General features: G+C 37.4%; 1 protein-coding gene across 7 annotated transcripts in view; it reads right to left on the reverse strand.

The window, feature by feature from the left end:
* The window catches only part of Nrg3 (neuregulin 3), a 1124474-nt gene that overhangs the window by 696955 nt on the left and 413163 nt on the right, over positions 1–14356 (reverse strand). The window lies entirely within an intron of this gene.

The raw sequence follows: 14356 nt of genomic DNA on the forward strand, positions 1-14356 counted from the left end.
TTAACTTTTTTTTGTTGGACTTTGAGTAAGCCCCATGCTCTTTAATGGTTATAAAGTCCCAGGTGTGTCCAAATCATGATTTGAGGAAGTTTGTTGTTACAAGAGAGGTTGTTGTATATACACATATTAAGAAATGACAGTTTTCACAGTATCATCTCAGAAGGGTATGTCCATTATGGACAACTATTTGTATGAACAGTGCTGATAAAAGGATGCATAATTTAAAGACTAGGGGTAAGATAATATTTTTCTTTTACAGAACATTCAAACAGCACTTTCTATAGTCATTCTATGTTTTAGAACCTTCCTCCTCTTCTTTCTCATCCTTCTTAGTCTCCATTATTCCCACAATGCTCATCAGAAGGCTCTGATTAACAGTCTTCCAGATGGAGCTGTTTTATTCTAGGAACTGGAGGAAGAGCTGCTTCTTAAATGATTTTTGATTTTTATAATTCTGTTCACACTCCACTGCAAATGTTACCATATCAAACAGCATAAGATGTAAATGACCATGTACAATATAAATCTTGGATGTGAAAAATATATTAATCAGCCCTTCTCATTTTCTGTATAGACTGCAATTTGTCAAAATGTTTGCTATCCTTGCTAAATCACAAGAATCCATGCTTTCATTTGCAGAAGATGAAGATCCTCAAAGATGAATAACATCTTTATATGTTGCCTGAAAGCACTAAATCTTTAAACTCACAGAAGTTCACAAAGCAAATTAATAAAGGTTATATATTATTCCAACATATATCAGAAATATCTAACTTTATGTATGAGAAAAACATAAATACCAGAGCAGTATCTAATCTTTTTAATAGTGATTCAGGAGGGATAGAAGGGGAAAAAAAGGTATATTTTATCAAAAGAAAATATGTTCATGTTAAAAAGAAACTTGCTTAAATTCAGAAAAGGAATATCAGTTTTTCAATATACATATCTTTGTATTCAAGTCTTTGTGATACTTTCCATAAGCACTTATTTCATCTCTGGACTTTATTTAAATTACACCTGTTTATAGATTCCTGGCTGAGGTAAGAACATATAGCTAACAAATATTGTACTCCAAAATGAGGAAATGAAAATTGATGAATTTATTTTAGCAATTTATTCAGTATTATGAACTAGGTTACTACTCTCTGGTATATCAAAGATTTTAATCACACATTCTCATTTTCAATGCACAGGTGAGTTTGGCAAAGTACTGTGATGTAGAGGATGACTGCTTGCATTAGGATATAGTGAGAAATGTGTATGTGATTTATAGCCCATATCGCTGGAAGAACACAAACTGCCCTTTACTAGGAGTCGGAACATATACTATGGAAGACTTATAATATAATGGAATTCCAGATCTTTTGTTGTTTTTGTTTTTGAGATTTTCTTACCACTATGGAATGTTATTACTGCCGTTGGTCCAGGCATACCATTAATCTTAAAAACAATCAGAAGCCCCAAGTTGCTTAGAAATATGGACAAATCATGGAGAATTCCCATCCAAAAAAACACGACTATGAGTCTTCAACCAGGAAACCAAAAGGACCACCCCTCCCCTTTAGCTCTCTCCCTTTTCCTTATTTTTTCTCTGGGTTTTTTTTTTAGGACAATTTCACTCCATAACCCTAGACTAACCTCAAAAAGCAGCCCATATCCTTGCTCAGCCCTCTGAATATAGAGATTTAGTTTGTGAACCACAATGCCTAATTTCTATGCTACTTTGTAAGGCCTGTCTTTGCAGTAAAAAAATGCCATTTCTGGATTAATTAGTGTTTACATATGAGTCATGCCTTTTTGCTTTCTTCTAAAGATGTGAGATAGATCACATCTCTAGTTCATAGTTTCATCATCATCATCATCATCATCATCATCATCATCATCATCGTAACAGCAACAACAATAATAATGTCAAGAATTATTCATCTTCTCAAAACTTCAAATAAATTAATTATAAATATCAAATAACATTTCTAATTTTTTTTTAAAATGAGACATTTATAGAGATACAACAGAGCAGATATTCTAAATGAAGGTTCTGCATTGGAATCTTGGTGCTCTAGTCCTCAGGAGAAATATCTGAAGTGATTTACTTTATGGAATTTTTATTTTAATTGACTTTAAAAGAGAGAAAATAGTGCTAGTTCAGATGTGTTTCTGAAGATGTGATAAAGGTCATGTATTTAGTGTAACCACTAAGATAAGGACTCCACAAGAAGACCAACAGAATCAACTAGCGTGGACCCCTGGGAACTCCCAGAGTCTGAGGCACCAACCAAAGAATGCACACGGACTGGGCCTAGGCCTTCTGTAGCTATGTAGAAAATGGGCAGCTTAGTCTTCATGTGGCTCTTCCAACAACAGGAGCAGGAGTTGGCGTGCTTACGCTGATACGCCTGCCTGTCTGCACATCCTGTTCCCCTAACCGGGCTGCCTTGTCTGTACTCGCTGAGAGAGGATGTGCCTAGTTCTGCAGTAACTTTAGGTGTCTTGGTGGGTTAGTACCTTCATAGATGATGGGGATGGGAGGGCAGGGGTGGGAGGGTGACTGGGAGGAGGGGGACTGCAATGGTGATATAAAGTTAATTAATTAATTAATTAAATTAATAAATAAAATTCACTAGTGATTATACAAATAAATATTTAAATATTTTATATTATTTATATAAATAAATAATATAAATATATATTTATATATAAGTATGCATAAGTGCATAATTATATATAATTCATTAAGTAATATAATCAAATTATTAAAATAAATTAATAATAAATAAAATAGCTTAATTAATGGGAAAGAAAAAGTGCCCTCTATATTTTCTGACTCATAAAGAAATGTTAAAAGCTAACTGATTAGGGAATTCTGGGAATCTTTGTGAATACCCCAACCCTGTGAATGTGTTTTGAGGTAGAACTCAGCTTATGGTCAGCTATGAGAGTCATGTTTACAAAAGATATAAGACATTCAAGAGATTTCTGAACACTTCACATCGAGAGCACCCAGAAGGCCTCAGCTCGAGGATTTTCATTACCAAGAATGGAGTGGTGTCCTCAAGTTTGCCCAGCTGAATAATCAATGCATGCCTTCATTGTTAAAATTTATTTATACTTGTCCTCCAGTTTTAGCCAGAGTGACTTCTCTACGTAGCAACCCCTTTTCTCTCTCTCTCTCTTTTTTCTTGTTCATGCCATCTGTCCTTTCTGTTTCTTGGCTGATAGTAGAACTCACTGAGGCAATTCACTAAGCATCATGAAGGAACCCCCCCCAGTCATCTATGCACTGGACCAGTCAGACCAAACACCAAAATTACCAATCATGGTTAGCGTGAATCAACTGTCTCATCTCCAGAATTCATGGTGCAGCCTCAGGAAGCGGATGTGCAGGGTTTTGGAATATTCGTTATGAAAGGAGTAGAAATGATGAACACATAAGCACCAGGCATCACCCACAAAGTCGACACTGGCCACTGCATGGTAGGTAAAATATTAGTTACAATCAGCAGGCTGTTCTCCTGAGCTCCTGATTCAGATACACATAGCTTTGCTCGGAAAGGCTTTGGAAAAGTGAAATCAGTACCCATGCCAATGCAGCCATGTTCCACAGCCCAGAGCATAGGAAAGCAGTCTGTCACTAAAAAGACTTCAGCCAAGAAGCCAAATACTTCTCGAGGCAAATCAGACAGACAGTTCTCTAACCGTCTGTCTCCAAACAGATTGACAGATTGAGCTGTGAAGTTAGCCACTGAGGACTCAATCAGAGCCACCCACTCTGGGCAGCTGCAGGCTCAGCTGCCCCTAAAGGCTCTAGTCAGGCAGGCTATGAGCACAGGAGCCCATTACTGAAGACTGCCCTTGAGAGCTGCATCCAGACTTTGCCAAACCCCAAGTCAAGTTCCAAGAAACAGTCAAAGCAGGTCCTATGGGGTTTCTGAAACTACTGTTTATGAAAGGCATGGTAATCTGGTTACCATCTCAGAAGCAGGGATTCAAAGAACAAGAGAGAATAATTTGGGGGAGGGGGGAAAGTAACACCAGGCCAGGGATAATACAAAGAAGGAGGATTTGAAATCCCCATGCAAATTGCATGCCTCTAGGTACCAATTTGCCTAGAAGCAGAATTTAGGCTTCCTAAAGTTAAATTATGCATACAACAGCCTCATTACCCACAGTGGTATTTTCATATAAAGATCTGAAGACAAAATGTAAGCTTGCCTCTTGGAGCCTTTAGAAAAAGCCATAGACTAATCCGCATATGGAACAACTCTGGTTCCACCTGCTGCTGCCTGTACAGATGGGGAAGATGTGACCAAGGGGACTCCCTGCAGCAGCCTGCCCCACAGGCTGAGCTCTGCACATCACCAACCCAGATATCTCTTTCAAATGCTGCAGTTTTGCAAAACATTCTAAACGCATCATTCTCAAGTTGCAATGCACACTGCTGAGATGAAGAGATGTTTCCTGTAACTATATTTCATGGGGTTTTGGTCTCATGTTAATACAATCTTTCTGGTATTAGACCAAATTAAACATGTTAGAGAGGTCTAGGTTTCCTTCCTGCCTTCCTTTCCTTAGGAGATACTTCCCCAAGTGGAACAGTATGGTTGTTGGGTATATTTTTCACTCACTCAATACTTACTGAACTGTCATTCAAACTGAAAGCACCCCTTGAAAGACAAAGGAGATTTTGCCACAGCTTTCAAGATGTTCACTTTATACTGGAGTGGGAGCCTGCTTGGTTCTCATAAACAGAAATGTGTCCTGTGAGGCCACTGTGGGGGATGGGGACATGGGAGTGGCTTCTTCAAACAACAGTGAACATGTCAGAAAGACCTCTTTGGCAAATTAAAGTATGCTTGAAGAGATGAAACTTGCATGGTCCACAGGCTATTTGTAGAAGGGTGAAGACGGTCTCTCTGCTCAGAGTATAAATCTTTAGCCCACAAGATTAAAAAAATCTATGCAGTGGCTTTTTTTTTTTTGGTGCCAGATAGAGCTTAGATATGTGTATGGGAGATGAGGCAGGGGCTTCCTGTGCACAGACATATGCAGTCTATAGGCTAATGTCAGTTAATGACAGGATCTCTCACTGAATCTGGAGTTTGATGTTGCAGCTAGATTGGCTGGAAACAGCTCCTGGGAATCATCTGTCTCTGGCCACCGAGACCCTGATGAGGGTTTAATAATCTCAACAAATTACATGCTTTTTACAAAGGTGCTAGAGACCTAAACTCAATTCTTGTGAATTCTATTTACCCATTAAGCTGGATTGCTATCCTGCTTTTATATTTGACTTTAAATTTAAGAATATTTGCTATTCTCACCCCATGCATCCATTTCTATCTTTCTATCTATCTATCTATCTATCTATCTATCTATCTATCTATCTATCTATCATCTATCTATCCATCTATCCACCTATCCACCCACCTACCTATTATCTATATATCTATCTATATGTATATCTATCTATCTATCTATCTATCTAATTAATATCTATATCTATCTTTATCTATCTATCTATTTATTTATCCATCTATCCACCTACCTACCTATCATTTATATATCTATGTATATCTATCTATCAATCTATCTATCTATCTATCTATCTATCTATCTATCCATCTATCCACCCACGTACCTATCATCTATATATCTATGTCTATCTATCTATCTATCTATCTATCTATCTATCTATCTATCTATCTATCTATCTATCTGTCTGTCTGTCTGTCTGTCTGTCTATCTATCTATCTATCTATCTATCTATCTATCTATCTATCCATCCATCCATCCATCCATCCACCCACCCACCCACCCATCCATCCATCCATCCATCCATCCATCCATCTATCTATCTACTATCTATCTATCTATCTATCCATCTATCCACCTATCCACCCACCTACCTATTATCTATATATCTATATATCTATGTATATCTATCTATCTAACTAACTAATTAATATCTATATCTATCTTTATCTATCTATCAACCCATGTACCTATCATCTATATATCTATGTCTATCTATCTATCTATCTATCTATCTATCTATCTATCTATCTATCATCTATCTATATCGACATCTACATCTACATCTATATCTATATCTATCTATCTATCTATCTATCTATCTATCTATCTATATCTACATCTATATCTGTCTATGTCTATTGTCTGTCTATCTCTATCTATCTCTATCTCATGCACAATGATTATTAGGTTCAACTTTATACATTTAAAGAGAGGAAAAACGTGTCTGAGAGAGGAATATGCATGCTGACGTGGTATATTAGTAAAAAGTAACATGGTAAGTATACCTCCTATGAGCTTGGTGTTTCATCTTTTTTTGCAGTTGGTGACAGAATTCTGAAAACAAAATGAGTAAGTCATCTATCTCACCTTGGCATTCATTCTCTATTCTAAAATAGGAGAAAGTTGGCAGGAGAGATCTCTGGGGTCCCTCCAAATTGAAAACCCTGCCATCTGGCAAGTTTAGACAACTGGGCAGAATCAAGATAATGAATGAAAAGTTTGGAGTATGATCAGAACATGAGCTAATGTAATTACGATTTTAAAATGACAGCAACCCCACAACTCTTTCCTAAATAACAGCAACTCATGTGGATAGAATTTCTGTTGTCAAGCTAATACAATGAAATTGACAATGAAATGCCTATTTGTAAAGAATTCACAAGAGGAAGATTTATCCGGTTTGGAATGTGCTGAGAAACATGTTAGGTAGTTTTTTTCCAAACTGTGAGGACTTGTTTTCCTCATTATCTCCTCCTTTACTGATGAAGCAGGCAAAGAGCTAAGTAGCTGAAGGATATCCAGAAGTTACTGAGCTGCAGAGATTTCCCTTTCTGAGAAGAAGAGAATATCAAAAAGAGTGTGTGCTGGGGTATGCATTTGAGAATGAACTTTCTAGCACTTTCCAATTTAATAAAAAATGTTTTATGCAGTATATTTTGATGACATTCTTTCTCCTCCCCAACTCCTTACAGATCCTTCCCACCCAATGAATGTCATGTTCACATTTTCCTTTAACTCTTGCCACTCTCCAAACCTCAATTCCTCCAAATAAAACACTAAAAGCAAAACCAAACCAGTAAGATAAAATAACAAAGCAAAACATACAACTAAACCCACCTTCTCCATCTGACTAACTCTTAAAATTGTGACTTTATTCATGAACTAGCACAGCCTCTGTAGACCTAGCATTATTGATCTGGAGACAGAAGTCCTGACATTCCTTTACCTGCCACTGTGTGGTGTGAAGGTCATATCCATTTCTGGAAATCCTTCATCAAAAAAGGGCTCTCAAATGCTAAAACTTGTATGATTTGTCCATCGTAGGTGGGCATTGAGAAGATAGCACTGAGACTCACTGTGTTCTGCAAACACTGACCATAACCTGCTTATAGAACAGAAATGAATACCCTCCCTACCTCCCCTTCATGGCGAGCTCAAATAAAAAATTCCAATGCAGATATGTCAGAGTGGTTCATGTCTATAGTAAGCTTCCTCTTTTCTGGGGAGAGAAGAGGAGGGGTGGATAGGGGAGTAGGGGAGGTGAGAGGGAGGGACTGAGAGAAGAAAAGGGAAGGGAAGCTGTGATAAAGATGTAACATAAATAAATAATTTAGTCAATAAAAATGACAAAACTTTCATAATTGTAAAACAGTGATTATATTTGAATGGTGCTTTTCAAGGATTCTTCTTTCAAGGATCACTTCTATGGAAATCATTTAATTCAGCACAGTCTTTTGGCTGAATAGGAATTATTGTTCCTTTACACTAATAAGAAAACTGAAGAAGAGATATGTATACATGTTCTATTTGCTAAAGGTTTTGTTTTACTGGATGTGTGTGTGTGTGTGTGTGTGTGTGTGTGTGTGTGTGTGTGTGTATGTTTGTTTGAGAGAGACAGAGAGAGACACAGAAATACACAGAAACAGAGACAGAATCACACAGAGAAGCAGAGACAGACAGAAACAGAAAGAGATGGGGAGATGGACAGGGAGAGACAGAGAGGGAGAGGAAGAAGGGTGAGTGTAGATGTGCATTTAAGTGTGTGTGGAAGAGGGGGATGTGTAGAAGTCAGAGGACAACCCTCTGATGTTGGTCTCTGCCTTTCCTCATTTGCCACAGGGCCTCTTCATTGCCAGGTTACACAGGGTAGCTGCCTCAGGACCTTCTAGATAGATGCCTGTCTCTGTCTTCCCATTGGAACCTGCTGGAATTACAGATGATTTTCTGATGCTCTGGCTTTTAGGTGAGTACCAGAGAGACAAGCTTTCTTATCAGGCTGTTAGTGTAACAGCTCCTTTTAAGCTATGAGGCATTTCCTCAGCTACTGTGAATTTTCATTATTAGTTAAACTTTCAAATTAGTAAGTCAAAATTCGTTTATTCTTATAAAAGTCCATAATCTAAGTAAAAAGAAAAATCACAAAAATCTAACCGAAGAAGGTAATCTTTGGATATGATTATACCGATTTCAGATTTTTTTAGTGACAGAACTTGAACCATTGACATAAGAACTAGGCAAAACTCAAAGATACCATTTTCCAGCCAGCTACTACAAGCTTTATCAACTGTGGGAATATCTGCTTAACAATCCTAACTTGATCTTTCCCCAAGTGGAGAACAGAAAAATGTCAATAAATCATTGTATTGTTACCCATAGGAAGAATTAAAAATCATATTATAATCTCATTTTTTAAATTGTAAGTTTTTAAAATGTGGCATTTGGTGGTCTTGCTGGGAAGATGGGTCAGTTGGTGAAGTGCCTGCCCTATAACCATGAGGACCCAAGCAGTCTGAAAACACACACACAAAAAAATGTGCCATGGTGGCATATAATTGTAATCTCAGCACTCATGTGTCAGAAATGAGCCTTTATCTGTGGTTCACAGGCCAGCCAGCTTAGTCTAATCAGTGTGCCAAGGTCCATGTGATAGACTGTCTCAACAAACAATTATGGGTCGATGGTTTTTGAGCAACCACATGCTAGGTTGAAATCTGACCTCTACTTCCTACGCCCACCCCCACCATCCCTGAACATACATATAGACACAGAAAATGTAGGTTTATGGTAAAAATGGAAAGGAAAATCCACTTCCAATAACAAGTTTCAATTTTAGACTGATTATATACATCTCCCAGGCATCCACTGTGCAGCCTTTGAGCATGAATCAGGAAGGAGGAGAGAGAAGTAACCCTGTCACGTGGGCTACCTTCAAGTGAGCCACAGAAGAACTTCATCATGGTCAGCTCTCTTCATTAGTGAATTTACAGAAGGCAGGGTCGATGGTTTTTGAGCAACCATATGCTAGGTTGAAATCTGACCTCTACTTCCTACGCCCACCCCCACCATCCCTGAACACACATATAGACACAGAAATTGTAGGTTCATGGTAAAAATGGAAAGGAAAATCCATTTCTGGGGTTTCATGATTACTGAAATGAATTTCTTCTACTAAGAAAAGACATCTTCCATCCCAGTGTCTCTGGAAAAGTAGGAAGGATGAACACACCCAGATGAAGACTGAACTTTTCAGTGCTTTTCATAGAATAAACACTTGTCCCTAGTTTCATACTCTGCTTCAGCCTCAAATGTGACAGAGGCTGCTACATATACTATATATTTCTTATAATATTTTCAATGGAAAAATGATTGAAAGCAATTGCTGGCATATTCAACCCAACTGACCTCATAGCACTTTCCCATACAATAGCCGAAAGTACCTGTGTTCACGTTTTTAGAAAATACAGTATTTTTCTTTTGTGCTCAGTCATCTCAATGTTACTCATTTTTGTTCAATTTGTTTGAAAGTTCAAATCTTTAGGCGACTTTGGTAGTTAAAAAAAAAAACTAGTTTTATACTGCAGAGAATTCTTTCATCTCATGGCATAATAGCACACTAACATTTTAAGGGTATTCATTATTTGTAGGATAAAAGACACAAACCCAGAAGTGAACAGCATTCAGCCTGAGTCAGAGTGATGGAAAAATCCATAACTCAAATCTTTGACTTACTTGGAAAACACAGGACAGTTACCATGGCCCCTGAAGTGTGTTCCAACCTTCCACTTGTAAAACAGAAAGTGTGAGAAGGAAGAAGATAAACGAACCAGCTGCAATGAAACCCTGGCACTCAGAGGTCATTCTTATATGAAAAGATTACACTTGTAGCAGTCAGGATGGATTGCAGAGAGAGAATAGGAGTTCCTTTCCTTAGAAACCAGTCAAGGACCTTGGCATTTGCCCAAGAGATCTAGTGTATAACTGACAAGAGAGTTACACCAAGAACAGGAATAGGGTGAAATTGATGAAATTACTTGGAGAAAGAATGAGCACACATTACTGGTTAATTGGATTAAGAGAGGATGAGGTTTAGGTAAGCAGTGTTGTTAAAATAATGATAATAGTGATCATTTAATAACATGAAAACCAAGAATCATCATAGAATAGCCAGAGTAGAAAAACCAGTTTGGGCTAAAAGTACTGAATCCATATGTCAGCGATTTCCAATTCACCTATTTAAACCTATCCCATACACCCCTTTTCTCATTGGCCTTTGTTAGCTATTACATGGAATATAGATGACTTGCCTAGCTTTCATAATAATATTTATTATCTATCAAGCACATCATGAACCATTAGCCAGTCAGTGAAAAGGTTGAGTAAAGATTTCTAACTTATTTTTTGTTTTGTATTGTTTTCTGTTGTTACTTAATATTTTATGAGAATATCGTTTTCCAGGTAATTAGGAATCTTGGAAATACCCAAAACTTTAATATACCTCAAATAGCAAAATAAAACAAATTTTACCTGTTTTAAATCTGTTTTTGTTAGTTTGCTAAATAGTCATGCTGTAAAAGATTCTTCCAAAATGTTTATACCCGCAGATCTGAATGCATCTCAGACACAGTTGAGGAAGCTTCTTTTTCAGTGGGTAGCAGTCAAAACTGAGATGTATAACTCTTGTGTTGAGAACAACAGGCTTGAGTACTCAATCCTAAGCAGGATATCTTTGTCAACTCCAGTTCCATATGTTTCAGGAACCAGCATAGAAGAGGAAACACCCAGAATGTAAAATTTGGAGGGTGGGGAGTATTGCTATTAAATGATGTCTTCTGGACATGAAATAGATATTATAGTCATCAACTCACAGCAGCTATAGTTATTGATATTAGACCTATACAAGATTAAGCTAGTCCATATTCCAATACTAGGTGCTGGGGAGGTTCATGAGGCCTGAAACTAAGGAAATATTAACAATCTTCTGAAGAAAGGAAAAACATTCTTTCTAAAGGGTGGGTCTCCAGAAATTGGTATTAAGATCCTATAGCTGAAAATATTAGATGCTTGAATCTTAAAGCATGGGGAAACCAAGGGATTACTGACCTGAAGGCTTCATCTTCGAGGCCTAGCTTTCAGAGTTCTGGAGTACTATGCATGCTAGATGAGGAGAAGAATTGTTAGCAATATTATCTTCCTGTGACCTTTGCAAGCACCAGTAAAGTCTCTCCAGGCAATATATGTCACTGGTGCTATAGTGGCACATATGGGAGTAATCAATTACATTTAGACTGCATTTCAGGGTAACTTTATGAGACAGATCCCACACACCTGGCATACTTATTAGAGCTAATAACCTGTGACTAGATAAACTGGTCAAATGCCTTAGTGTGAAATCTACTACTACTACTTCTACTTCTACTTCTACTTCTACTTCTACTTCTACTTCTACTTCTACTACTGCTACTACTACTACTACTACTACTACTACTACTACTACCCTGCTAAGAGGATACAGTGGTAAAATGATACCCAATAAATTATTGCTATACTTAGAGTTTAGTGCTGTACTTATAGGTCAACCCTTATTTGAAAAAATTCTTGAAGGAGATAGAAATGAACAGACATTATAGGCTTTCAATGTGAGGAGAATAAGAGACTAAAGCATGATCAGCTCTAAGTGGAGCATCTACATGGCACACCCTTCCCTCAAGGCTCAGAGGTCATTAAAGAGGGAGAGAATGATTGTAAGAACCAGAGGTGATTGGTGGCTCTAAGGAAAGGCACCTTGTTTATCAGACAATGGAGGGCATATATTAAACAACAGTGCTGTGACAGTATGAATAAGATCTATGCAAGCTCAAGCCAGCAAAAACAACAGCCTGGAGTTGGAGGCATGGCACAACTTCTGACCCTGAGGTGAGAAGCATTGGCATTTGACAGCTGCTGGAAGAGGAAAAGCTAGTTTTATTCAATGTATAACTTATGGAGGGAGACCATTATCAAGGGTAGGCCCATACCCAAGAATATATAAGCAACCCCAATAAGATTGAATACTTTTTTAAGAGAGAGGGAGAGGGAGAGGGAGGGAGGGGCAGAGAGGGAGAGGGAGGGAGGGAGGGAGGGAGAGAGAGAGAGAGAGAGAGAGAGAGAGAGAGAGAGAGAGAGAGAGAGAGAGAGAATGAAAAGTTGAGTCAGTAGCAAGTTTTGGTGAAGCTGAAATGATTTAGAGGTTGAATAAAAATTATCAAAATAAATTTTATAAAATTTTCAAAGAATCATTAAAATTGTGTTAAAAGTCTTCCCTACTTTTGAAATAAAACATCTTTTAAAACATATATTTTTCATAGGTAAAGTTGGGAGAAGAGTGGGAAATGGTGGAGTGATTGCCTCTGCACAGTCTTTCTACTTCCTCAAAAGCATAGGTCACAGATAGAAAGTGTTGAAGAGGTAGCAGAAACTGCCCATGGCCTGCAGTTCAGAGACAAGGCAATGCTAGAATTACTATTATTGAATTGCACAGGGAGGGTACTGATGGAGACAGTGATGCAGAAGACTCCAAAGCCCAAGGATAAGTAACATCATTTCATGTGAGTGTACTGACTTCTGTACCATGAAACAGCTGGAGAAAATAAATCAATAGTGAGTCCTTTCTATGCCCAATGGTGAATATTTGTGAGAGAAGAAATATGGCTTCTCCTGACTACTTAGTAGAGATGTAGAACCAGATTTTTGACATTGTGGTAAAAGCAAACAAACAGATCTAGAACACTTAACTTTTGAGTTCCTCTGTTAACTGAAGGTATTATACAGCTAAATATGCATCCCAATTAGCAAGAAAAAAACACACTGGGTTTACACAAAGAGACTGAAAAGAAGAAAGGCCACAGGAGATTCTCATAATTTACAGTTCCATGAGTGACATCTATTTGGACTGAAAAATCAGTATGATTTTTGGTATGTAAGGCTAGCCATAATTTTCATCCCATCCTTAAATTTATGATGAAGAAAAATAATAGCTGCAGAAATTGATTTGGAGGACACTAGGGGATACATAGTTTTAATACTGAAAATTAGAAATAAAGGTCTGCACACGTAGCTGAAATGAGGAAGCCACATAGGAGGGGATGGACCTAGAAACAGGCGGCTAAGAGAAAGTAGTGTGCATGGAGAGTCTGAAAAACCAAAGTCAGATGTTTTAGTGAGATGTAAACATAAGGACATATTTGTTAGACTCTTTTGAACCTCATAAAATAGAAAAAGCCCCACATAACATCCATTTCCATGGAGCACACAGTCTATAATGTTTTAAATATGAATCAACTGCATAGACAAATGTTTAAAAATATTGAAAGTCTCACATACATATATAACAATTAGTATAATTCAGAAAATTTTTGAAATGTACAAAAGCAGTTGGGGATGTAAACTAGTACAATGCTTGTTATACAAGCATTTAGACCTATTTATGCCATTGACCCCATGTCAGCAAGCTGGGCATCTTAGAGTACAGTTGTAATTTGCAGCATAGGGAGTAAAGAGTTTCTGTGATTTAAGAGTAGTCAGTGTACCTTACTCAGTGCAGTTTAATCCAAATGAGAGATCCAATCCCACAAAAGTCTGGGCTGACAGATGTTGGAGGGATGGTTCTCCCAATAAAATTGTCATTTCACAAGAATATGAAGTTGTTTTTGATAAAGTTACTTGAAACTCAAGCTTAAAAACCTCATCATAATTCAGTATGTATTTAAAATTAAAAGAAACCAGACATTAGAAAGATATTCTATTTCATAATAAGAATAAAAAGTAAACCATTTTAAAATAGGGAGAAATGTCCCCATCCCTTACAAACCATTCTTCATGATCTGATATACGAATTATCATGAGTTATTAAAACGTTCATTTTAGGATTATAACAAATATGTACAAGCTAGTGAGGGCTCAATGGCCTCAATCAAAAGAGCAATGCCAGAGAGTTTGTCCTAGTAGGAATTAAATTTTATTTTAAATCTCCCTTAAGAAATTGATCAATTTCTACATGAATCAG

This window comes from Apodemus sylvaticus, chromosome 8 (assembly GCF_947179515.1).
Source record: "Apodemus sylvaticus chromosome 8, mApoSyl1.1, whole genome shotgun sequence".
Taxonomy (NCBI): domain Eukaryota; kingdom Metazoa; phylum Chordata; class Mammalia; order Rodentia; family Muridae; genus Apodemus; species Apodemus sylvaticus.